Source organism: Cimex lectularius, unplaced genomic scaffold (genome assembly GCF_000648675.2).
Source record: "Cimex lectularius strain Harlan isolate CLEC.00 unplaced genomic scaffold, Clec_2.1 scaffold52, whole genome shotgun sequence".
In the NCBI taxonomy this organism is placed as follows: Eukaryota; Metazoa; Arthropoda; class Insecta; order Hemiptera; family Cimicidae; genus Cimex; species Cimex lectularius.
The window spans coordinates 985,228-1,012,786 of record NW_019392742.1 but is presented as its reverse complement, the minus strand read 5'-3'; the positions used below and the strand labels follow the sequence as shown (position 1 = coordinate 1,012,786).

General features: G+C 35.8%; 1 protein-coding gene across 1 annotated transcript in view; it reads right to left on the bottom strand.

The window, feature by feature from the left end:
* The window catches only part of LOC106664904 (probable G-protein coupled receptor Mth-like 1), a 101,581-nt gene that overhangs the window by 8,886 nt on the left and 65,136 nt on the right, over window positions 1–27,559 (bottom strand). The gene's annotated exons all lie outside the window — the stretch shown is intronic.

The following is a 27,559-nucleotide window of genomic DNA, read 5'->3' as shown; positions in this document are numbered from 1 at the left end:
ATGCCTCACAAGGAAGAATCCTGGGCCCTTTACTCGTTTCCATCTACAACGCTTATTCTTATTTCACTTTAGTATATCGTATGTACTCGAACTCATACTTCACCAAATAGTTCTTAAAATTCTCAGAGTAACTAATTTCTCGATTACTGGATACACCGATCAGAAGTAGGCCTCATAAACCTTTAATTTTTCTCTAAAGACTATTATAATTTCCCTCTAATATACGTACCATATTTATTGGGTCTCCTAAATTCAAGAAAGAGTTTCACAATTAGTCAAAGATTGTAGGGAAGCAGTTATTTTCTAATTTATATGATAATCTGTTAGTCTTTTACATTTTCCGTAGATCAGGGCTTCCCAAACTTGTTAGCCTGCGGACCCCTTTCACAGAACCAAATCCATGGCTGATCCCTCTCATTCATGTATTTTTTTAAATTAGCTAGTCCGTTCCTAATTAGGTGGGATATCACTATTAAATCAAAACATTAGATTGACATACTTAACTTTAAATACAGATTCTGGAGCATAAAAATCAAATTGCAGAACGGAATCATTAAGTATGTCTAAACTCGGGCCAATTTCAAAAGTAATAATTTAATGAATTAGTGGGAAGAGTGAGGTTGTTTTAGCCTGCACAATTTGCATATATTAGTTTTAATTTTTGATAGCTGGAGACGGATGTCCGGTTCAGCAAGTAGACAGCTTTGGTATTTAGTTATAGTGGCTGTATTAATAGAAAATTGGGATTCATATAGGTAAGTTGTGTCAAATGGATGAAGTTTTGCTTTTTCAACGATCGGTTGAAATTTTTTTTTACAGTCGGAGTCAAAAATAGGGGTAAATATCGGACTCGAAAGCAGATTTCAAAGTGGAGTCTGAAGTATGTCTATCAAACATTCGTATTAATTTAAAGATAGACTGGTCGGCTTTGTCAGTACTGAAAACAGTACGACTACCCACTCATGGTCTTGCAGCATTATGTCTTGAGCTGTTGGGAAGTGGTGCTCGAAAAACATCTCCAAATTTTGATATTTCAACAGTCAATGTGCCGTTTGCATGCTCAGTACGTTTTATTTAAAAAACAAATATTTAACACATAAAAACACTCCATCTCATCCTTCTTAACAGATTAAAACCAAAACTGAACTTTTCTTTTGAAGGCGCGAACTTTGTCATTAACATAGAAAGTTGTCTTACCCTTCCCTTGCAAAGAAAAGCTCATCTCATTCATTTTCATGAAAATATCTGATAAATACGACGGTATACATTGCCGTTATTCATTATTGAAAACGTTGGCCACTTTGACATTCTGGTCCATCAAATAGATAAACTTCAGAACCAGAAGAAAATTCCTGTGATCGTGAGACAGCCACCTCACTTCTGTATGGAGAAGCAGGGAATGATGAACGAATTGTGAAAAGTCTTGACTTCAATGGCCGTGACTTTATAAAATTAATAATTCGAACTGATTCATCCAATACTTCTTTAAAAGATGCTCGCATTTGTTTCACAGACAAAGCATGACAGTAGAGAACACAATGACTGATGCAGCAAAATAAAAAAAAAACTTTTAGTACTTATTGTGATTATTTTTTAAATTTTATTTATTGATTTTACGTTTATTTTCATAATTATTAATTTTTCTCGAAGTTCGGCGTGGACCACAGTTTGGGAAGCCTTAGATAAATGTGATCATATGTCTTCTTTTTTCAGTACACGAATTAACCAGATCTGATAAGAAAATTTAAACTTTTTCAACTTGACCTACTGGTGTCTCAAGGTTCTACTTTTGCTTTCATATACTATAAAATCCTGTATCGCTTCTTACACAATCTTGTTGTTCCAGTAAACAAAACTGGTGACAAAAGATTGACTGACAATTACAGACCTATATCCAAAATTTCAATAGTAGCAAAAATATTTGGTAGTATAATATATGATATTTTATCACCTATACTCAAAACTTATATTCCTGATGAGCAACGTGGGTTCCATTCTGGTCGATCATCACTACGAATTTATTAATTTTCCAGTATGATATTCTAGACGGTTTTTCTCAGCACAATCAAATTTTTATTTAATTTTATTTTTGACTTCATAGAAGGAACTTCCTTCATTTATTTCATGTATATTATTCTTAGGGGACACCAGTCCCAGAATAAAGTTATTTTTCTTCTTCTTCTTTTTCTTCTTAAGTTTAAATTTTTATTTAGAAATCGTGAGCTGCGGTCTGATGTGATGTAGGTTTCAGAAAAACATTTTCTTTATCGTGCCAACGTTTCGATTTTTATTGAGATCATCTTCAGGGCTCAAAGTGTTTGTCTTCTGTGTAATTGTGCCATTCTTGCGTGTCGTGTCGAGAGTGCCACTTAAGTTTAAAGTTCCTAATTTTCATTCAAGGTCCTATTTCATGTTAAACATGGTGATTAGGCAAAATTACATTATAAATCAGCCGATCCTAAGAATATTAAGACGAATTTGAGAATATTGATTTGCTTAATACATCTATTATAACCTAAGGAAAGATTTACTAAACTCTAATCAATAATAGTGGAATTTGTTTTATTTATAAAATAATTTTTGGTTTGTTATGTGTTTAGTATATAGTACCAAATGTAATATAATATGTATATTGTATGGTTTTGTTTAGGATACCTACCAGTCTATAGTATTTATCTGCATATACACTACACTAGTTGGGGGATTTACCTGTTATATAAATAAATAATATTCTTGGAGAGTATTTGAAAAAATGTTCAAATATAGCAACAAAATAACTACTAGTTTTCCTAAAGGAAGTATCGTAGGTCATATTATAGTGTCTTTATATTCGACACTATTACCTTCAAGTCGTTTTTCTATCGTTTGACCTCTATCCCACAAGAGGTCATCCTAAACCATATTTTGGGCTCTTTGCCTATAATTTTACACTTTTCTATTTTGTATCGTATTTCCGATTTGGAAAAGTTATAAAACAAATTGAAAAATAAAACGCGTGGTGTTTAGTGACCGTTAGCCAATGATTATTTGGAGATCGTGAGATGCGCTCTGGTGTGACGTAGGTTTTAGAAAAACATTTTCTTTATCGTACCGACGTTTCGATCTTTTTTGAGATCATCTTCAGGGCCTGGGATTTATATTTTTTGCACATCCTACACGTATTTGTAATATTTAAACAACGTTTATAAATCCCAGGCCCTGAAGATGATCTCAAAAAAGATGGCACGATAAAGAAAATGTTTTTCTAAAACCTACGTCACACCAGACCGCATCTCACGATCTCCAAATAATAAAAATAAAGTTGTCAATATTTAAAAAATAATATGCAAAATCTAGATTCCCAATTGTTTACCGATAAAAATTGACTTTTTTTTGTAATTTTTGGACCACTTGGCAATCCGTTTGGAGTTGTAATGGAAACCCTTGTAAAACGGGACAAGAGTCCTCTTTCATTCAACCAGTAACTGGGGCAGGAAACATTCGCCGTCGGAATTCACAATCTCCGTCTATATCGGATTGGAATGAAGCAGCCGTTCCGATATCCCGGATTCTTCTTTAATTGAAATGCTAAGGATAAATCGAGTTTCCCTTTTCGAAAAGCAAAGATTCAATTTTTGGAACGCACATGGCTCTTGGCTAAAAAAATTAAAAGTATTCCCATCACACAGAGCAGGAGGGCCTAAAATAAAAACAAAATCTTTATTCTTTGTATCTTGAGGTTGACTTTTCTCAAATCCAAGATGGTTTCGAAGAAGGGTAAATGTAAAGCTAAATGGACAGCGTGTCGATGAACTTCGATCAAATTATCAAAAAAGACCATCTACGATCTCCTAGATCTGAGGCTGGGCCTTTTCAATAGAACTTGCTAACCGTAATTGCATACGCGCGCTTATGTTTTTTTATTTCCTAAACATAAAAACAAAGCATGAATTAAAAAATAATGGGTTGTACTAACTAATTTTTTGTCAATTATTGATCCTGACCGGTCAAAAGTTTTCTATTTCGTTCAAAAGTTTCCAACAGCATTTTATTCCGACCAGTCGTAAACATTCTCCGTTTAATAATAAAATAGTTTTCTTTGGGGTAATTGCACTAAATCATCTTTTGGCACATAATCATGATTTTAATCATATCCGGCTTATGCTCGCTACCATTCCGATGGCATTGTACTCTGCGTGCCAGTTATAATCGTATATTTACGCTCGAGGTTGATTACTATTAAGCTCTGTCCCGAGGAATATCGAGTACTCTGGGGGTAAGTGTGTGGCGGCTGGAGAGTAAAAGAAGTTATTAGCGAGAGTGGAGTGGGTTCAATCCCGCCCCGAGGAATATCGAGTACTCTGGGGTGAGGGTGTGATGTCTGGAGATAAAAGTAAGTTATTAGCGAGAATGGAGTGTGTTCAACCCCGCCCCAAGGAATATCGAGTACTCTGGGGGTGAGTGTGTGGCGTCTGGAGAGTAAAAGAAGTTATTAGCGAGAGTGGAGTGGGTTCAACCCCGCGCCGAGGAATATCGAGTACTCTGGGGAGTGAATGTGACCAGACTTCTATGTTTGTGGCGATATATATGTTATGTATTGTATGTTGTGTATCTATTCTTAAACTGACAACCTGAGGTGCTAACAAGAGGCTAGCTTTTTAAAATAACGACGTAATATACAAGTAAAAGCAGAGAGTCAGTAACCAGATCGAGATGCTCANAAAAGCGAAATTACTCTGAAATGGTTGAGAATCGGACCATGGACAATATGAACTTTTTTGTTCATTTTAGGGTGAAGAATCTACTGGAGAAGTTTGTAGCACGAGTAGCAATTCACCCTGTATAATGAAATAAACATGGAGATTATGTAAGGAACTATCCTAAGCCCATTGTTACTTTTGCTTTGTATTAATGATTTTATTAGATTTAAGGTTCGTCATTTGATAGTTAATAAATAAAATAAACCTTCTTTCCTTTTTTTGCTTGTTCCTTTTTTAATTTTAATGATTTTATGATGATAAATATTATATATCATATAATTATTATATAATAATATATTATATATCATATAATTATTATATCATAATCGTAATATTGATATTCTATCAATGATTTGATAGACAGTTCGTAAGTAAAATAAGTTATCCTAAGCCCATTGCTACTCCTGCTTTGTATTACTGAGTTTATTACATGTAAATGTCGTCATTTGATATATCGATAATAAATAATATAAAGCTTTGGAATATTGAATTAAATAAAAAGTACCGATTGCTATGAATTAACATGGGAGTTATGCAAGGGCCTATCCTAACGCCATTCTTACTTTTTGTTTATTTTAATGGTTTTATGTAATTTATTGTTCGTCGTTTGAGATAGACAGTTCATATTTAAAATAAAGGCGTAAACTTTTTAATTTTACTTTTACTCTTCTATCGAGTGTTGTGTTTGTATTAATGTATTGGAATGAATGTAATTTATTAGCGTGAAAGGAATGGGTTGCTTATAACCCCGCCCCGAGGAATATCGCGTATTCTGGGGGAGTGACCCGACTTCTATGTTTGTAGTGATGTGTATCACATAGATGTGTAGCATTGCAAGTTTTGTTTCTATTCTGTATTTGACAACCTGAGGTACATACGAGAAGCTAGCATTTCTAAGATCATTTAAAAGCAGAGAGTCAGAAACAAGATCGAGACGCTAAAATGGCTGCACTTTAAAACAAAATACGAAGGAAAACACGCAGAAGACGGCCCCCAGCTATTTGTCGGCCCATAAACTTTCCACTTTCATATTATTATTAAGCGTACAAACTGATATTTTATAAAATAATAATGATCATTATCACTTCCGTCAGAACTCGTACCTATTCAAAACGAACGGATTTTTTATTCAGCTACTCAGTTGTAATCGTAGTAAGTTGTTATCTATATTGTTATATGTAATATAAAGGGCAGATTTGATTATGTTAGTAGGCTGTAGTGATCATTTGTCAAATAGTTTTGCTTGATCTTTCTATTTCCGGTCCGCTCTCTCCGGTTTTCGCTTTTGTTGTGGTCCAACAGCATTTTTTCTACTTGTCAATTTTATTACATAGTAGTTAGTTTCTTCCGCAAAAAATAACATAAGGAATGTTTCTGATTAACTTTAAACTGTATAGTCTAATATTTTATCAAATTATTTTGATCCAAATCGTCGAGCTGCATGGTCGCTGTTTCGATCCGTCAAACTGGTTTTGACTTCCCGACATCTTCAGTACATTTAACGATACGCATCTACTGATTCTCATTTTATTTTAAACGAATTGACTATGATAAGAAAAAGAAAAGGAGACGTTTATGGTTTGTCACGAATGGGTGACCTGGTACCTTTTCTTCTTAATTTTCAAAGGTGGTTAGTGTTATAAGCAGGGTGAGGCAAGACGGAAATCCACCTCATAAGACGGCTTGCCTGTTTTTGCGGTTCTTAAAATGCACGTTTAACCAATGCATAATACAATCCTGTACAAAAAATAATACTGACATTCATACAAATTATCTCCTTTATTAGTTAATAAAAATTATTTATCAGAACATTTACTCCAATGACAGGCAGTTAATAATTTTATATTAAAAATACATCATTTTAAGCTGTTCTTTCTTTTCTTTTAGTTTTGTTATGTAGGTTGACAATTTTTTCACACTTATGTGCAGATATTTCGTCTTCGTATTGATGATCCATCCTGGCCTGTTTATCTCTTGTATTGGTTTGACAGATGCGTTTGTAAATTTCGCCCCAAGGTCAGTCTGGGTTATAAACAGGGAGAGGCAATACAAATTCAATGACCAAATATATCAAAAACTACCAGTCTACAATTATAAATTGATTATAAACGGTCATACATCTTGTACACATCAGACCACGTACAATCCGAATACCTACTGAAAATCTCCTATCTGACTAAAGTAAGTAAAAACTTCACACGAAATACACCGATCCACAAATGTAGATGGCGAGACGCCAACACGCATCTGACAGACCAAACCAGCGAGGATCGACGGACCTAAATACCGATAACATTCATTATCCGCATTCCCAAAGAAAATTCTCAAAACATAACATTTTATTCAGTCTGTAATTCAAGCAGTATAAACCTAGTCTATGTAGTCTTGATACTGTCTATTTCCGGTTCGCCTATTCTCACTTCCGTTGTAGTAGGTTGTACATCGTATTAATTTATACAAAGTTTTATATGGTTAACGATTACTAATTATATTTCCTAATTGAGCTTTTGATAAATAATCACTCCAATCACCTTCGGTCCGCCTAGTTTCGCTTTCCTTGAGGACAGACGATTTTTCAATTATAATTGCTCGTTGCCTAATGTTTTTTTTAATCGTAGTTAATAGTCATCCGTGTAATTGGCTGAAAAAAATGTAGGACTGTGTGAGCTGATCCTATGTCAAATAATCTTGATCCTTATTTTATACGATTATCTCCTCTGTTGTTCAGATCAGGAAGGTGTTATTACTCTAAGATTAACGATAGGGTATCTATTTTTGCAAAAAGTATCAGAAATGTATTTTAATTCCATTCCTAGAATACAAAAGTGATCTGTTGGGATTCCCCTCTTCTCGTCCAACCTGGCGAATCTCCCGCCCAGATTATATCTTATATCTGGGCAACACGACCTTGTTTTACATTCTTTGTGGTTTAATGAGCAGTTGGCCTGGCTGGGTTCAGCCACCTGGTCCCCGCCCACATTCTTCCCTCATAACACAATACATTGTTCCTTTTTTTTATATCACAATTGCTGGATTTAATGTGTATTTATTAAAAAGGGAAATAAAGAGGCAGATGGAATTACGACCTTTCAGCGGGCAACCCGACACCGGCATTGTCGTGACTTGGAGAGAGAGAAAACGGTCCAGCCGAACATGAGAGTCGGTGAATCAAATCGTTTTATTTCACGACATCAAACAATCCCAACACTAAGTTTAAGTTCAAAAATATCAAACTAAACTTTAAATAGTATTCAAACAATAGGAAAAACTAGCGAAATAAGACAATTAGAAAAACAGTCGGGCACCTCCTGAAAAACTTGAGTGGGCTGTCTCTTAATTTGGGAGCTAGACTCATTAAGCGCCTAAAATTAAATCATCTTCTTGGTAATTTGCCTTTGTAAAACATAAAGATAGCAGTTCATATCTTACAATATTGTACAACAAATCATGATCAATTTGATCCTACAAAGTAAATTTTAGATGGTTGTTAGCGAAAAGAAAATATAAGCGCGAAACTATGCGGACCAGTTCGTTCTTTAAAAACATTTGCCTTCTTTTAATGGTAGATAAAAGACGAATGTCAGATGTACGAGGGTGTTTCTGTTGCTCCATTAGAAAAAGGGGAACACTGCGGACCAGATCAATGTTCATATAAAGCTATATACTCCCAAAAGCGACTGTATTACCTCCTACCTAAATTTGTTGATTGCTCTTTCGAAAACAGCAGAACAATGTGGTCTAGATCTATATTCAAAAGCATGTGCTAGCTTTTAATGGTAGATAAAATACGAAAGTCAGATGTACGAGGCTGTTTCCGTTACTCTATTAGAAACAGCGAATCTGTGCAGACCAGATCAATGTTCATATACTCCTGAAAGCGACTTTATTACCTCCTACCTAAATTTGCTGATTGCTCTTTCGAAAACAGCAGAACAATGTGGCATAGATCTATATTTTCAAAAGCATTTGCCTGCTTTTAATGGTAGATAAAAGGGGATAGTCACTTGTACTTGGCTGCTCGGTTAGAAACAACGAAAGTATGCGGACCAGGTCAACGTTCAAATATAGCTATATAATCCTAAAGCTTCTTAGAAGACTGTATTAGGTTGTACGTAAATATGTTGATTGCTTGATCAAAAACAGCGAAACTATGCGGGCTAGATCAATTTTAAAATACAGCTGACTGTTTGTAATGGCTGTTAAAATACTGTATTGAGCTCTACCTACATTTTTTGTTTATTAGATTGAAAACAGCGTTTTTTTAGACCAGACGATCCAATTTTCCGTGGTTTTTTCTGATCGATTGATCGGCGCTAGCAAGCATTTTCGGACTAATTCATGATGTTAAAATTTCAGTTGACTACATATAAAATCAAACAATATGTCAATTCTTTTGGATTTTTGGGAGTGACAGCCCACAATCAACGAAATTTTGCGAACCCAATTAATTGGCTGATGTTCAAAACACTGCAAAGGTTTTAAGTTCAAAGCATATTAAAAGTGACGAAATAAGTTTTTTGTAAAGATTGATAAAGTTTGGTGTAAGTGTTGAAAAACAGCGAGTAGCAAAATTCGGTGGACCTGCAAATCGCTACATTATTTTTCTGCTTATCGTCATCTTCGGTACAATTGGCTCGCAATTTATTTTGATCGTGTTGTCTGTCATAAAAAAATGTTTAAGGTTCGTCGCGTCCATGGCCAAGGCATTGAGGTCCTTTTCATCTTGATTTTAATATGTGGTGTGTGGGTTATAAGCAGGGAGTAAGACGGCAATCCACCAAGTTCTCCCACAGAAAGTACTAAGATTCCAAGTATTAACCTATCTCCGATTTTTCTTAATAATAAATATTTATAAGAACCGCTCGTGACGCTAACTTTTTAATGTCAACCAAGACCTTAGATACAAAGAATAATTAATTGAAATAATAAACATGGTCAATTATGAACGCTAAACATATACGGATCTTTCTGACCAATTAAAACATGATAGTTATTTTGTTTTTTGTGCTGTAAAGCATCTGAAGAGCATTGACATATAGGTAAATTTTTCCAAAATTCTTCGAAAGATTTAGATTTCTTCTACATTTTCATTCATTCATCACGGCCTGTTTACCTAGTTGTAATCGTTTGACAGACGTGTTTATGCATTTTCTGATGTCAAGGTCAGTCAGGGTTATAAGCAGGGTGAGGCAAAACCGGACGAATCAGGGCTCAGCCTGACCGAAAACGACCAAATTGCAATGAGAAACGGATTGAATCATAAATATTAAAATTTCACCTGTCAAGTGTATCAAACAGAAACTAGCGAATTCGGTGGACCCAGCAATATTCAAATCGCTTATTCGCCACATTATTCAAACGAAATAGAAAAGTTCAATGTTTGTATAGACGTAGGAGTAATTGTCGAGTGGTAAACCGCAACCAGCAGAATTAGGCGATCCCAGTCAATCCATCAATAACCATAATTCAATAATTTACCTACTTGTAATATCACACAAATTATGTTAATGACCCGCAGTTAAATTAACGTATTGTGTCCCATGTGGTCAGTAGTAAAATGCGAAACCGATCTATAAATATCCCAAAAGCTTTATCATTTGAGAAGTTGTTTCATTTTATCTTAATGAACCTAGAAAATCTACCAATGTTGAACTTTCACCTTAATTTCAACGAAGATGTGAAGTTTTAAAGGTTTCTCATTTGGTAACAGAAATCAAAGAAATTTGTACATATCATAACAATTGGTTCTTGGTTCTTATCAGGGATTTGGTCAAAGAAAGCTAAAAACCAGTCTAGTCATTTCATAGTTGAAAACGAGATTAATAAAGTGAAACGATTTTCAATGTTGACGTGAAAATAGAAGAATTTAAATTTTTTATACTTCTGACCAAGAATCAGTAAGTACATAAATGTATGTCTTGTTCTAATATATATTTGACGTTAAATTGGGCAAAATTAAAATGTATAATATATCCTTTTGTAAAGACCTTAAGAAGATACAATTAAAGTTCCGAAAGATAGGCAAAAGTTAAAAATTAAAAATATAGGTTTTGGTTGAGATAAAAAAGTCAGCGTGACAAGCGGGATTCGAACCCACGACTTGCTCTTTGCATCTTGAGCCATCGTGACTTCGATCCACTGGGACGCCAATTTCCCATCTCAACCCCACTCTTTTATTAATTGTCCCTCCTTTTTTCAGTTTTTCAACTCACGATAGCTCAAGTGGTATAGAGGCGGCGTATTTAGCCGAAGGTCGTGGGTTCGAATCCCGCTTGTCACGCTGACTTTTTATTTCAACCAAAACCTTAATTAATTGAAAATAATTTATTTGGTCAAGCGGACCACGAAACCTAATAAAATTAAAAATATATTTCTTTGACCACATCCGTGATAACAACCAAGAGAACATTATCTGCATAAGTTGGTCGATAAAGCTACAAAACATAATAATGCGTTTTAAACGTGTGAATTTTGAATTAAAAAAAAAAATCCTCCTAAGCTGAGCTATTTTAATTGTTAATCAAAGGAAAGCGGCACAAAGAGCATCTCTCTTTTCCATTCCGTTTTCTTTTGACCTGATAACCCCAACCTGCCCAGACTGTCACGACAATGGGAAAAAGAGATAGCGAAAGAAAGGGCGGGTTAATTAACGAGTTTTCCGGATCGGGCCATTTCCTGGTCCACTTATGACCATATTTCCAATGTGTTCTGGTGTGAATTGGTGAACCGACTCGGCCATGAATTATCAGATAAGGGTAAAAGCCTTTCAAGTACCACTCGACACAGATCGGCACCAAGAGGCTGTGAAATGTCACGGTACCAATTAAAACTCGAAAAAAATCAATGAAATAATACTCTACAAAAAAAATAAAGCTTATTATTAACTGATAAGATTGTACTAATACAACAGAAGCTTTATCCGTTTCTTAGTATAAAACCCTTATCACCTTATTTTCCCCTAAAAAAAGATAAATTCGATATTTTTAAACATGGCTAAATATTTTTTTTAAATTTATCGGTAGCTGTTTAAAACAAAACCTTCATTCTTGCACATAAATATTCATTCCAATTTTGATTTTCTATTGATTGATCAAATTTAAGTCTTAGAACAGCGAAAGACGTTACAATTATTTTTATATGTCAACATGGTCACACATATAAGAATTGTCACCATGGCTAATATGCTAGATCATAACGAAAAAAAAAATGGTTCTACTACTGCTGTTCTTATTATTTTATTAAAGTTTAAACTGAAATATAGAAAGCAGATTCGAGAGCTTGATGTTCAGTCATTTCACTGCGTGTCGCGTGACTTCAAGATTGGTCCTAGAAGTTTCCTGGCGGACACCACCCATTATTACTAAAAGCTTGTTTCGTTCTCATGTTTTACTTGGAATAAGTAAAAATAAGCAGGAAGAGATAGTATTTGGTTGGGAGGATTTTTAAAAATTAAAGGTATACCTATTGCCAGACAATACTGGCATGGAATACTAGATGCAGTCTGGTAGCTGTATTTGAACATCGATCTGGTCTGCATAGTTTCGCTGTTTTCCATCGATCAATGAAAATATCGACGTACAACTTACGATAGTCTTTTATGCATGATTAGTAGCATGGATGCATTTGAACATTGCTCTGCTAAACATATTTTTACCATTTATAAACGAACAATCAAAAATTCTAAAATTGAATAATGTTCTTTAACAGATATTAGCTTTATGCCTTTGAGCATTGATTTGGTCAGCATATTTTTATATTTTTGCTGCATAAAAACGAGCAATAAAAAAATAGGTAGAGCTGAATACATTGTGTGTTGTTTTGTCAAGCAATCAACAAATATAATTAGAACGTAATGCAGTGTCTTAACTGCCTTTTGCAGTATATAGCTGTATTTGAACATTAATCTGGTCCGCGTAGTTTCGCTGTTTTCTATCGAGCAATCACAAAATCCAGTCATGGCTAACTAAAGTATTTTAACTGCCTTAAAAAGTAGGCAGATTCATTTGTACTCGGTAGAACTAACTTCAGTCTGTATGAATAAAAGCAGGCTGATGCTTTTGAACATTGATCTGGTCAGCATATTTTTGCTATATATAAACGAGCAATAAAAAATAGGTAGAGCTGAATACCATGTTTAATAATTGGAATTTTTTATTTGTTGTTTTGATCGAGCGATCAACAAATATAATTAGGACGTAATAGTCTCTTAACTGCCTTTAGGAGTATATAACTGTATTTGAACATAGATATGGTCCGCGTAGTTTCGCTGTTTTCCATCGAGCAATCTCAAAATCCAATAATGACTAACTAAAGTATTTTAACTGCCATTAAAAATAGGCAGATGCATTTGTCCATCGATCTGGTCCGCATAGTTTCGTTATTTTCTATCTAGAAATGGAAAAACTTCGGTAGAACTGACATCAGCTGTATGATTAAAAGCAGGCCGATGCCTTTGAACACCGATCTGGTCAGCATAATTTTGCAGTCTATAAACGAGCAATAGACAAAAAAAAAAATTAGAGCTGAATACAATGTTTTAATCATATGCAATGTTTTGTTTGTTGTTGTGATCGAGCAATCAACTAATATATTTAGAACGTAATACAGTCTCTTAATTGGCTTATGGAGTATGTAGCTGATTTGAACATTGATCTGGTCTGCGTAGTTTCGCTGTTTTCCATCGAGCAATCGCATAATTCCGTCATAACTAACAAAAGTATTTTAACTGCCATTAAAAATTGGCAGATGCATTTGTACATCGATCTGATCCGCATAGTTTCGTCATTTTCTATCTAGCAATAGAAAAACTTCGGTAGAACTGACTTCAGCTGTATGATTAAAAGCAGGCTGATGCCTTTGAACACGGATCTGGTCAGCATAATTTTGCATTCTATAAACGAGCAATAGACAAAAAAAATAAGTAGAGCTGTTGTTTGTTTGTTGTTTTGATCGAGCGATCAACAAATATAATTAGGACGTAATAGTCTCTTAACTGCCTTTAGGAGTATATAACTGTATTTGAACATAGATATGCTCCGCGTAGTTTCGTGATTTTCTATCTAGCAATGGAAAAACTTCGGTACAACTGACTTCAGTTGTAAAAGCAGGCTGATGCCTTTGAACATTGATTTGGTCCGCGTAGTTTCGCTGTTTTCCATCGAGCAATCGCAAAATGCAATCATGGCTAACCAAAGTCTTTTAACTGTCATTAAAAATAAGCAGATGCATTTGTCCATCGATCCGGTCCGCATAGTTTCGTTATTTTCTATCTAGAAATGGAAAAACTTCGGTAGAACTGACTTCAGCTGTATGATTAAAAGCAGGCTGATGCCTTTGAACACTGATCTGGTCAGCATAATTTTGCAGTCTATAAACGAGCAATAGACAAAAAAAAAAATAAGTAGAGCTGAATACAACGTTTTAATCATATGCAAAGTTTTGTTTGTTGTTTTGATCGAGCAATCAACAAATATATTTAGAACGTAATACAGTCTCTTAATTGGCTTATGGAGTATGTAGCTGATTTGAACATTGATCTGGTCTGCGTAGTTTCGCTGTTTTCAATCGAGCAATCGCAAAATCCAATCATCTAGTCCAATCTATCAATCGGAATAATTGACACAAGACCGACATCTTTTGGCAAATGCACTGATCAACCGTTCGAAACCGTTTGAACACTGAGAGGGTCCGCTTATTTTCGCCGCTTCTGGACAAACCGACTTCAGTTATTCCACTGGTTAGGGATGGCTAGGGTTTCGACTGAGAGTAATAACTCTGTCATAACTGTTTTATTTATGAAGCGATTTTTAACATCGGTGGATTATCCGGTCCGCTGATCCTCGCCGATTGCGCTCGAGCGCTCGAGAAAACCAGCTTGCGTTGCTCTACGCTCGTTGATCTGCCTTTTGACAAAAAAATTTAACCATTTTTTTTAAATTTACAAGTTTTAGTGTAATTTTGCTTTTTTAGTAGGAGATTTCGGTAATAAAAGCTTAAAACAGTTGTAAGAATGTTTAAATTTTCTAGACTATGGAAAAACGAGATTTGGGTCCGTTTATATCCGCTGTTTATACTCTGATTCTAGAATAAAGAGAGATATAGAAAGTATAATTCTGATAATTTTGCTTTCGTATATAACTTATGAACTTTTGTGGTGTGAAACCTTTCGACACGAACCAGGCCAGGGTCTTCCTAAGTGTTCGACGTTTAATGCACGATAACAAGCGGGCCGGATTTATATGGGGTCGGAACAAAGCGGTAGTTCAATAGTTTATATCAAATCCTGGGTTTTTCCTTTTCCTTTTTTTTCATAGGATCGGGTCAAAAACACGAGCGTAGGAATACCGGACTTGGGGTAACGACTCTTTCAGAATGCCGGATGACGCGCCATGACCAAACACGGTCCTCCGCCACACGACAATGAACGATTTGGGATCTAAATGGAGAGAGTGAGAGTCGTGTCGACCTTGGCGTCGCTTTCCTTTTCACTTTCTTCATCCCCGGTGAGCCCATTGTCCGAGATCATAAATTTCTCCGCCGAGACTTATCCAGACGGCGTAATTGTAGCGTTGATCTTATGGTTAAACGGCTCAACGGGAAGAAATTATGAACCGAAAAAACGGACTTAAAAACTTAAGTACACGTTGTATTTTCAACGTGTTAAAAGAGGAAACGGAAAAAATAAATAAAAAACTACTGTTTACAACATACCTGTCAAATAAGAAATGATAACTAGATAAGACTTGAATGTTTTATCACTGAAAATATTGGTTTAAAAGATTAGTACATGTATAATTGTCAGTTTACTTCATAAAAAAAATATTTTATTACCCTCTATAGATTTTTACTTCCGAAATTTTACAGACATGCCACATTTTGGAAAGTTCATCTTTAACCAAACATACATCTAGCGACACTTCCGGCAATCTACATAACTTTTTTTATATAGCCATATATCTTTCATTAACGTTAATAAAACTTTTAATCTATCTTACCTATCAATCTGCATATTTAGAAACCAATTTTGTTATAATTCCATTAAAATTTATTAAAAATTATATTTTTTACTGAAGGAAATTTAATTAAGGGATTTTGAAAAACAACAAAATAAAAGGTTTTAATTCCATAATTTTGTTTATTGGACGCAGTAATTTTTTTAAACAATTAATACCGTGTATAATGTCCTCTATAGGCTAAAATATTAAAAGCTTAAGCATACATAGTATTATTTTACGAGTTTGCAAAGTTATTGACTAAAGTTTAAGTAAAATTTTCTTGGCTTTGTAAAACTGGCAGATCTCACGCTTACGGAAAAGTTGTCTCTGCTAATGATCTTGAAACACAAATACTTAATTTTTCATAGGCCAGTGAAATTGAAGTTTAATTGCAAAACCTAGATACAAAATAGAAAAGACTGTTTGGCGAGAGAGAGAGAGAGAGAGAGAGAGAGAGAGAGAGAGAGAGAGAGAGAGAGAGTGAGAGTGAGATCGAGCCAACTACAACTTTGGGAGAGTATTGGCGGAATAAGTCACAAAATTGTTATCTACAACAGTAAATAAGTGATCTGGTTATGTTATCAGTTGCTGAAAAGATGGTAAAAACACCACCACAAAAACACAAGAAAAAGAGAGACCACTAACTAAAAATAACAGCCCATTGAAAAATACGAACATGAGGAGTATTAGTATTTACATTAGTAAACAAAGGTTGAGATATAGAATAGAGAGATAGGAATATAAACAGAGATGGGAAGTGATAATACATGATTGATTAATAGAAAGAAAGATAGATTCAAATATATATAGACAGGTGCGTGGATAGATAGATATAAATAAATAGATAGATAGAAAGATAGATAGATAGATAGATAGATATATATATAGATAAGATAAATGGATATAGATAGTGCATAGATAGAGTGAGAGAAGGAAAAAGAAAAAGAGAGACCACTAACTAAAAATAACAACCCATTAAACGAAATTAAATTTGAACAATAAAAATAAAAACACGATTGAAGAAGGATTGCAGAAACAAAATTATTAAAATTATTCAAAATTAGTGCGGATAAAAGTTTGTAAAGAAAATGGTGTGGTTGGATTTACAAATTACTGACACACATTATATATATATATATATATATATATATACATAGATAGATAGAGATAGAGAGGATAGAGAGTGATAATCCATGATTGAGAAAAAAAGAAAGATATATAGATATAGATACATGGGTAGATAGAGAGATACAGATAGATAGACATAGAAAGATAAATAGATAAAGATAGAGAGTGATAATACAGATTGAGGAAAAAATAGATTCAAATATTTATACATAGCTGGATGGATAGAGAGATATAGAAAGATAGATGTAGATACATAGATAGATATAAATATAGATAAATATAGATAAACAGACAGATAGATAGATAGATAGATATAGACGGATATAGATAGATAGAGATAAAGCGTTATAATAGATGATTGACTGATAGAAAGAAAGATAGATTCAAATATGGATACATAGCTAAGTGGATAGATATAGAAAGATAGATAGAAAGATGTAGATTCATAGATAGATATAGATAGATATATGGAGATAGGGAGAGAGAGAGGAGAGAGAGAGAGTGAGAGGAGAGAGAGAGTGAGAGAGAGAGAGAAGGAAAGACAGGGGGAGAGAGAGAGATTCAGCTGTAACTGCGGGAAGAATATTGGCGGAATAAGACACAAAATTGATATCTACAACAGTAAATTTATTACATAAGAAATCTTTTATGTACTTATTAATCCGCTTAATACTTAAGACTCAATCTTTTATTACTTTTCTTTTTTTATACAGGCGTCTTTAGAATTACTTTATTTATTAATTTATAGCGCCGACAACTTGGGAGCTGCCGAGCACCTTTCGTCCGCGGAATTGTCCACATTCTACCCCAGTAACTCAGGAAGTCTTTGATGAATAAAGCCGGTTATCAAAAAGGAGGTTCCGTACAAAACCGGCTCCTCGCCGGGTTCCGTGAAGCATCAAGTGACATTTCTCGACCAGTTTTTCAAAGATGAGTCTAACCCCTTTATTTACTCATCCGTGATCGGCCTCCTATTCAAAACTTAACGGAGGCCAATTCGAACAAAAACAAACAAATTGGTGAAAAGAGACGCGACGGGATAAAGAAGCATAAATTCTAATTTCGTTCAGGTTTGATTCTCTCTTTCTTTTACTGACATTTTTAGTATTTTTAAATGGTTCTAGTGTCACAATGTAGAAAATTGGACAAATTAAGATAAAAACTTCCAAATAAAGACCATATGTCTTACTATAGTTTGGGATCCGCGGTAGATATTTGTAAAGAAAAAGTTGGGTTTATAAATTGCTGAAACACTATAGCGGAGGAGAGAGAGAGAGAGAGGGAGGGAGGGNGAGAGAGAGAGAGAGAGAGAGAGAGAGAGAGAGAGAGGGAGAGAGAGAGAGGGAGGGAGACAGACAGACAGACAGAGCGAGTTATGATAAAAAACTACCAAATAAAGGCCATAGATCTTATTATAGTCTGGGGACCGCGGTGGATGAGCGGTTAGCCTGTAAGACACGATTCGTAGGTCCCGCGGTCTTGGGTTCGATTCCCACCGTCCACCTGGATTTTTATATCACGCTTCCTTTCCTCCATGTAAAACCACCTGTACGCACAAGTACCATTCTCTGGCTAATATGAACAACATATGTCCATCCATTTCAAAGTATAATATATTAAGTTCAAGTAGGTCTTGATATTTTAGTAGTTTTGTAAAATACCAGTTATACAGCAGTAATTATATAGTAAAACCTCGAATAGCAAACTAGTCGATTGAAGGAATAAATGTGTAATTATAATAGTTAAATGGAAACAGAAATATAATGAATAATTTATATCAAAGCCAGTATTTTATAATTAAAACAATCCGATATGGGATAAGAGAAACAAATCAGTTATCGTAGCAATTACTAAGAATGACTGTAATTTATAGTAAATTATTTATACAGTCCCCGCATAGTTTGTTTTTGAGGTGGAGCACGAAAGGACGTGTAAGAGCAAAGATAATTCTTAATTTTTGTGGAATTATAGACCTCGTCGAGAAAGCTAGGGCGGAGGTAAGAAAAAGTCTAATTGTAAGTTTATATATCTAAGAGCCGACTAAACAATTACATCGGCCGATAATTATCCGAACAGGAGCTCACAGCAGGGGTCGATCTGTAAATGATTCAACTTTCACTGGATATTCAGACTTTCTCAGATCGCCTGGAATATTTGTCCCAACGGGGCAAAAAATGTCACAGTCTAGGAACTTAACGGGTCCAGAAAGGTCCTTATTAGTAAGGATCTTCTTGAAATCCTGTTTTCCTTGTTAATGGGCCACTGGGGAAGACAGAACGTTTATAATTCCATCCATTATTTATTGATGCAGTGTTGAAAGTATAATGTGGTTTAAAAATGGAACAGAAGTTGAAAGAACGACCCTGAGAACGTACAGGATGTGAAAATCGCGGTGATATCGGCTATTTTCTGGAAAAGCCCACTGTACGAAAACCACCCGGGGAAAGCAGATTTTAAAATTCGAAAGTGAAAGCCGACCCCGTTATTCCTACCCGAAAGTGTCTCTGTAATGCTTCGACGACCCCCGGGATCGATTCCGACAATATCCTCGGACGGAGGAGGCAATAACAATTTTGATTTTTGCGACGAATCAATTAGTCGCAGCTGAGCGTTGAAGGAATTAGCCACGACTTTGGGCCGTTGCCGAAGGGCACGAAAAAACCCCAAGACGAATTTACGGTATCCTGTGTTGAAAAAAGTATGAGTTTCGTTCCGGGATAAACGCTCGGACGAGGAAAAATCCACAAAATGAACCGGCTGTGAGCGAAAACATAAAAGCATAAAGCCCAGGAAGAGAAATTATGCTATTCCTAGATGAAGCACAGAACTTCGACGAACAGATCAACAAATTAAAATAACATCTTACCTAATGACCTAGTATTTCTTAGGAGAAGGATCGAGTCGATTACATTGAACTAAGGAACTAGGAAAGTAGAATAAGCCAAAAGGAACTTCATGGAGAACAAAACCTCCTTATTACAGTATCCATTATCATCATGCCTAAATCCTAAACGCTGGATTTTCACAAGACAGTGTTCTTGTGCCGGTCTTATTTCCTAATTCCAGGGACTTACAACAAACAAGGTAAGGCCATCCTTTCAGCAAACTCAGAACCAGTGGTTTCCTTCAGAAACCGCCAGAACAATCCATCTAGTTTGAAAGAATGGTTCAAATGGATCGACGAAATCAAATCAAAGCAAAAAGCCTTCATCCTTCACTTAACCGCCTCCTTCCAATTAGCTACAGCTCTTCTGTTCCTCTTCGGCAATTTCGTTCGCTATTTGTGACTTTTCATCGACAAAAGACTTGGAACCCATCCCACATTATGTCCAAAAAAGGAAATTGAACAGACGATTTAAACTACTCAACTGGCTGACAACAGATCGAACTTCTCGCTATAAAACCAATTCTTCATATATATGTCGTTACAATAACCAATCTGGACGGAATCTACCTGTTGTTTCAACCAATAGTTCCAACTTCCAAAAAATCCAGTCATAACAGTACAAAATCTTTAGAACCATTGCCTAAGCTTCCCTACTTCTTATCTTTGCTATCCACAAAGATTTTCAAGTCCTTTTTTTTCTAGAACCAAAAGAAATCGATACAGACGCCTTCATTAAACCCTGGACCCATTGCACATATTTCATCCGGAACCGTCCTCCTTAAGCGTCAATGACTTTGTTTTATTTCCAGCGAGGAAAGCAGGATTACTTTGCCAATATTATAAAGTTATATTACAAATAATTAAGGTTTTTAGTTGAGATGAAAAAAAGTTAATGGCACGAGAGGGATTCGAACCCACGATCTTCGGCTAGATACGACGCTGCTCTACCACTTGAGCTATCGTGACCTCGATCCACTCGGACATCAACTCCCCATCTCAACCCCACCTTATGAGTTTTCCCTCAACTATCAACCTTAATTAATTGTCATGTATAATTGGTCTGGCGGATCACGAAATTAGTGAATTAATGATTTAAAAATGAAGTACACTTCACTAAAGCTCTCCGTCGCCATTTCAATTGTCGTCGAGAATCCAAACCGATTACACGACATTTGAAAAATGGCAAAAGGAGGGAAAACTCATAAGGAGGGGTTGAGATGGGGAGTTGGTGTCCGAGTGGATCGAGGTCACGATAGCTCAGGTGGTAGAGCAGCGGCGTATCTAGCCGAAGGTCGTGGGTTCGAATCCCTCTCGTGCCATTAACTTGTTTTCATCTCAACTAAAAACCTTAATTAATTGTCATGTATTAATTGGTCAAGCGGACCACGAAATTAGTGAATTATATTACAAAATTCATTAGCCATAAAGAAATACCAAAATATACACAATGAAAATAGACTAGACCATAGAACTTAGAAAGTAGATTGATCCTCACACAAGACTCTAACTACAAGAACTAAACACACGATTTGGTAAATACGAAGATTTATAGTGAAATCAGACATGACGGCAAAGAAAAAATACCTTGAAAACATTACTTCGACCTATTTGGGCATACTGAGCGCTATATGAAATATAGCATAAATCATATACCACCCTGGGTTCTTCCGACTCCCAAAATATGCCTACAAGTAACACCCCACATGTATACGCCAAAGAATTCTTAGAGTTATTAAACAAACTACCACACACAACTTTTTGCTGTACAGATGGGTCCAAATACCCTACAGGAACAGGAGCCAGTGTAGTTTGTGACAGTAGGAAATACATGTTCTTATACCCAAATTTATGTAGCAGTTATACTGCAGAGCTGATTGCCATAAGCAAATGTCTAAACACAATAGTACCATTATACGATAAAATAGCTGTATGCACCGATTCACTTTCAGCACTTTTAGCAATAAAAAATTCAAGACATACTTTTTTCTCTCAGACATTTAAACTCAATAGGAACTTAAATGTTCTTTATATGGATACCTAGCCATTGTCAAATAGAGTGAAACGAACTAGCAGACCAAGCTGCTAAAGGCCATCGAGGTTTACCAATAACAACGGTGCCACATGAAGAAGTAGTGCTATTAAAACAAAAATTTGGTTATCCTGGCAACTAATCTTGAACAATGTAATTGGCCATACCCGTCTTACTCATGGTCACGAGAACAACCACACAAACATCAAAACTGTGAAGAAATCCTAACAGTAAAACACTTACTAATAGACTGCCGTAGCTATAATAACAGCAAAAGAACCTTAAATGTATCAAATTCAATAAATCAAATATTAGGAAAAAAATATTGACAAACTATTTCAATTTTTACGATTCAATTTTTTACTAATAAATGTGTGGTGTTTAGTGACCGTTAGTTAATGATTAGTCGCAGATCGTGAGATGCGGTCTGGACGTTGGTTTTAGAAAAACATTTTCTATATCGTGCCAACGTTTCGATCTTTATTGAGATCATCTTCAGGGCTCAAAGTGTTTGTTTTCTGCGTATTGTGTCATTCTCGTGTGTCGTGTTGAGAGAGACTCTCCGAATGATTACTAACTAATAAAATTTAATTTTCATTATAAGTGTTATATATCAGGGCGGACATGACCCTAGTGGATAGGATTGATCAGTTCCCGCTTCCTCAAGTTTCATTCCAAACTTTCAACCCAACCTAACACTACTGTTCAGGCCCCAACTATACTACTTACCATCCCAAGAAGACCTCCTCGCCTGAACCGGATAACATACTGAGTTGGACGTGTCCTCGTGGTGCAGTACTGGCCGTAGTGTTAGTGTTTTTTCCCGGGATTTAATACCGTTAAGAACATTTTGTAACCTTTATAATTCATGTACAGGATTCAAATAAATATTATTATTAAAAAAATCACAAAATTTATCGTACAGCACTTTAAAATTTTAAGATAGGTTTTCAGAACAGCAAAAACAAGCCGACGAGAATAACTCAAATTTTTCCATTTTTTAACGCAAATTATAGTTTATGTGTCGTTTCTTAAAAAAAAATTGTGGAAATTCCTTTCTTATTTTTATTTTTATCCCAATGTTGGTAGGATGTGGAGATTACCGAAAAAGTAGATTTTATATGTGTAGGTGTCTGACTCTCATGCTGGCATTTTTGCCAGAGCTGAAATTTAACCTGTAGTGGTCAGAATGTTGCTTGGTCAAACAGACTTTTATCATTTCTGACAAAGTATTGCCAGTATTTTTATATATGGTATGGTATGTTAAAAAAGATACTAGGAAGCGGGGTTTGCGCTTCCCAGGCACTGCAGTCTTTTGGCATACTGTACCTTCCTAGTTCCTTAGTTCAGTGCAATAGACTCAATCCTTCTCCTTAGAATTATCAGGTCAGTGAGCTGTTGCTTCGCATTCGAAGATGATATGGGTGGCTGTTTCCTCCTCCTCATTACATAATCTGCAAATGGGATCATCTGTTTATACCCATGTTGTGTAGATGTTTTCTCAGATGCCAGTGGCCGGTTAGTAGTCCTATCACTCCTCTGAGTCTATCCTCCAACTGCATCAATGATTTTGCCAGTCTTGGTGAGGGTTGTTTCATCATAAGTTTGCTATGTCTAGCACTGCTAGCGTTTATCCACTTCTTCTTTAGTTTTATTTGGATTCATTCTGTGATGGAGGATTCTATATTTGTTTTTGTTATCCCAAGCATAGGTTCGGGGCCCAGTACGGTTATGCAGATCCTCCTCTGGCCAGACTATCTGCTTTCTCATTACCCAAAATTCCCCTGAGCACTGGCACCCAAGATATCATCAGTTTGTTGTGATTCCCCAGGTTGTGGAGCTTTTGAATGCATTCACTGACTAATTTTGCTGTAATGCTTTTACATGCTAATACTTTAATGGCTGCTTGGCTATCAGATCTTATGAGGATTTGTATGCCAGTGTAACCTCTTTTAAAATTTTCTAGGGTACAAACGTTGAGGGCATGAATTTCTGTTGAACGACCGAAGTGAACTTTTGTAATCTTCTCTAAGCAAGTTTGATTGCGCATATCTTGGGCTTGTACAGACAATGGTCCCTTTGTCTGTTTTGTAGCCATCTGTATACCATAACATCGAACCTGGTGCTCTCCTGTGTTCTTCCTGTCCTTTATAGTCCATTGTGACTTTATAGGATGTTGTAAAAAATGTTTCCGGGATAATATAGTCAGTCTCCATTTCTAATAATGGGTGTCTGATTTTGTTGATTATGGTTGTATGCCCGAATTGTTTAGTTCCTATCAAATTTTATTGTTTTTGGAGCCTAAATGACCTTTTCCTAGCCTCTCCTTTCATGTTTCAAGTGGAGGTAGGTTTAGCAGAGTTTCTAGTGTACTTGTAAAGGTTGTTCTCATTGCCCCTGTGATACCTAGGTTTGCTAATCTTTGTATGCTGCCTAATGATTGAATAGCTTTGGGCTACCAGATTAATAATAGGTTATTTTGGCTATTATTACTGTCGTGTACAGCCATTTTTGGTTTTAATCCCCAAGAATTGCCTAGTGTTTTCTTCTGGTAATTAGCGTTATTTTACTTTCGCTATAGTACGCTGCAGGTGAGAACAACTGTAGCCTTAAATGTAATACACTTATACAATCTACTACGACGACAGATAAAATAAAACATTTTCGTATACATACCCTTGCTGTTTTTGTCTGTAACCTGTGCCAGTGTAACCTCTTTTAAGATTTTCCAGGGGAACAAGCATTGATGGCATGTATTTCTGTTTGAAGTTCCCTAATGAGTCTGATTGCTCATGTGGCTTGTACAGTAAATGACCCGGTTCCTTCGTTTGTTTTGGAGCCATCTGTATACAATTTAAATTCACCAGTTTTCGTGGTCCGCTTGAACAATTAATATCTTTCGATTAATTAAGGTTTTAGTTGAGATGAAAAAGTCAGTATCACGAGCGGGATTCGAACCCACGACCTTCCGCTCAGAGCATTCAAGTGGTAGCGTAGCGGCGTATTTAGCCGAAGTCGTTTCACGTTTATTCGTCACTGACTTTTTTATCTCAACTAAAAACTTAATTAATCGATTGTATCTGATGCTCTCCTGTGTTCTTCCTCTCCTATAAAGCCCGTTGAGGCTTTATAGGATGTAAAGAATGTGTAGAGATTAGTGACCGTTAATCGATAGTTATTCAGATATCGTGAGATGCGGTCGGGGGAGTGATGTAGGTTTCAGAAAAACATTTTCTTTATCGTGCCAACGTTTCGATCTTTTATTGAGATCATCTTCAGGGCTCAAAGTGTTTGTCTTCTGTGTAATTGTGCCATCCTTGTGTGTCGTGTTGAGAGTGATGTAAAGAATGTTTTCGGGATCATATAGTCAGTCTCCATTTCTAATAATGGGTATCTGATTTTGTTGATTATGGTTGTATGCCCGAATTGTTTAGTTTCTATCCAATTTAATTGTTTCTGGAGCTCAGAGAGATTTTCCTAGCCTCTCCTTGAATAAATATTTCCAGTGGAGGTAGCATTTTTATTTTGTTTTTTATTTTTATATATAGACAATTTTCAGCGGATCCATTTGCTTGTTTTAGCCAAACATAAAGACCGTGATCATACTTAAAACTTTAACTTCACATCGATTTCATCTAATTTACTCTGTTTATGTATGAATCAATTCATTTTTTCGAATGGTCTCTTTGTGCAAACTCGTTTAGCGGTCGAAACGTAAATGAACAGTTTCAGAATGGAAACGGACCGGATCGGGCAGGGGGAACAAATTTACAATGAGTGCATCGTGAGTAATGGACTGCCCATTTAACGAGAGAGGTCAACGGATCGCTTCGTCACCCTCGTTTTCTCCAAACGACCAGCATATCCTGCAATATCGGGCCACTGTAAAAACACGGGGGGGAAAATATCGGAAGTTTTCCGTTTCGAATTCCGGATGGTAACGGGCGAACTTCCTACATTAAGGACAGGATCGACTGCGGATTACGGTGCCTGTACATGATTTCACCGTTAGCCGGTTGGTAAAAAAAATACGACGGGATGAATCCTCAATTTCTCTCATTTGATTTTGAAATTTTAAAATAGAGTTTTGATCTTAAATAAATTTTGAAAGCTGAATTATTCTTTGTTTTATTTCCTTTCACGTTAAACGTTTTCCCTTTTTCGTATACAAACTAGTAAATTCAATATATATGTATTTGAAAATAATCTTATTTTCCATTTGGCAACTTTATTTCTTGTATTTACCTACTTTCTTTTAGGAATTTCTACATAAAAGAGAAAAGTTGCAGTTTCTCTCCAAATATGTAAATGCGTTTAACTATTGTCGCTCGCCGTGCAGTTTTCAGCCCTGTGATTAAAGCTACTTAAGCCTTAGTGACTAGTATAAAAAATGAAGTTTCGAAGTGACAAGCGGCGCCTTTACGACCTCAGCCAACGCGTGCCCCGAAAAACATGTTACACGTGTTTTTTACTCGTAAACCACTGCCAGCTGTTCCGTTTTTCGGTTTTCCTCAGATTTAGTCTGGAATTTTTATCCGTCGCACCGTTTTCGCCTGAGATCGCGAATATCGGACAAAATGTATCATTATCTTGGGTAATTCAACATATAGTTTGGTCGGTTTAGACCGTTAGTGTTTGTCTCGGTGGGTTTCTTTATTGCCTCACCTTGCTTATATCCCTGGTTAACAATACGGCTTGAGCTAAAGAACGTAAAATGCTGAAACGCTTCTGGAAGAACAAAACGGCGAGGATAGTCAGACCAAATCACCTTAATTGACTAAGATGCAGGCTCATCACAGAATACCTCAAGAAGAAAACTCACAAAATTCTATCACTGAGAAAAACAGAACGAGGGAGAACACAGAGAAATCAAGAGAGAGAGAGAGAGAGAGAGAATAACAGAGAGTGAGTCAGAGAGAGAGAGAGAGAGAGAAGAGAAGAGAAGAAAATGTTTTTGTCAACCTACATCACACCAGACCGCATCACATGATCTCTAAATAATCATGCTTCCTTCTTGACAATTGTTGTCTGGACTTGATGTTCAATCTATGCATGCAGTATGTTCGTAGTATTTTTAACTTCAAACCATCATTAGTGAAGGAAGTCGGCTGCCAGTTCTACCGTCTAGTCTGATGAAGTAGCTTGTAAAGGGCTGTCCCTCCAATGAAACATCGGATATTTTGCCTGAACTTTGTGGCCTCGGTTTTCTTTGGTCAGCTGACAGTTCGTCTAGGTTCAGTTCTGTCAGTTTATGGAAAATTTCGTCATTGAAAATTAATTTATTGAAGTGCAGTCGCGAGCAAATCTTCAAACAAGTTTAAGCGGCCCATAGACGATCAATATTATTGCACAATATTTTGGGTTGTGCAATTTAATTGATCGTGTGTAGTACGATATTGAAAGTTTGTGCAATACATTGCATGATTGACAAAAATTTGAAAATATATCGTACAACCTGGAAAATATTGCAGTCTGTTGGCATTATTGCGCAATATCAGTCAGTTTGTGAAGTACAACAAATAGTAACAAAATATTGTATAAACTTCAATATCGCTTTCAAACTATTTAAGTTCATTGCACAAACAAAATTTTGTACAATATTATTGAAAGTTAAGAGTCAACCGTCAAATTATTGTGCAATCCATATTGTACAATAATATTGACCGTCTATGGGCCGCTTAACATCATCAGTTTTGCTACTCCCCAAGCATTCCATGAACAATTCTCTCTCTCTCTCTCTCTCTCTCTCTCTCTCTCTCTCTCTCTCTCTCTCTCTCTCTCT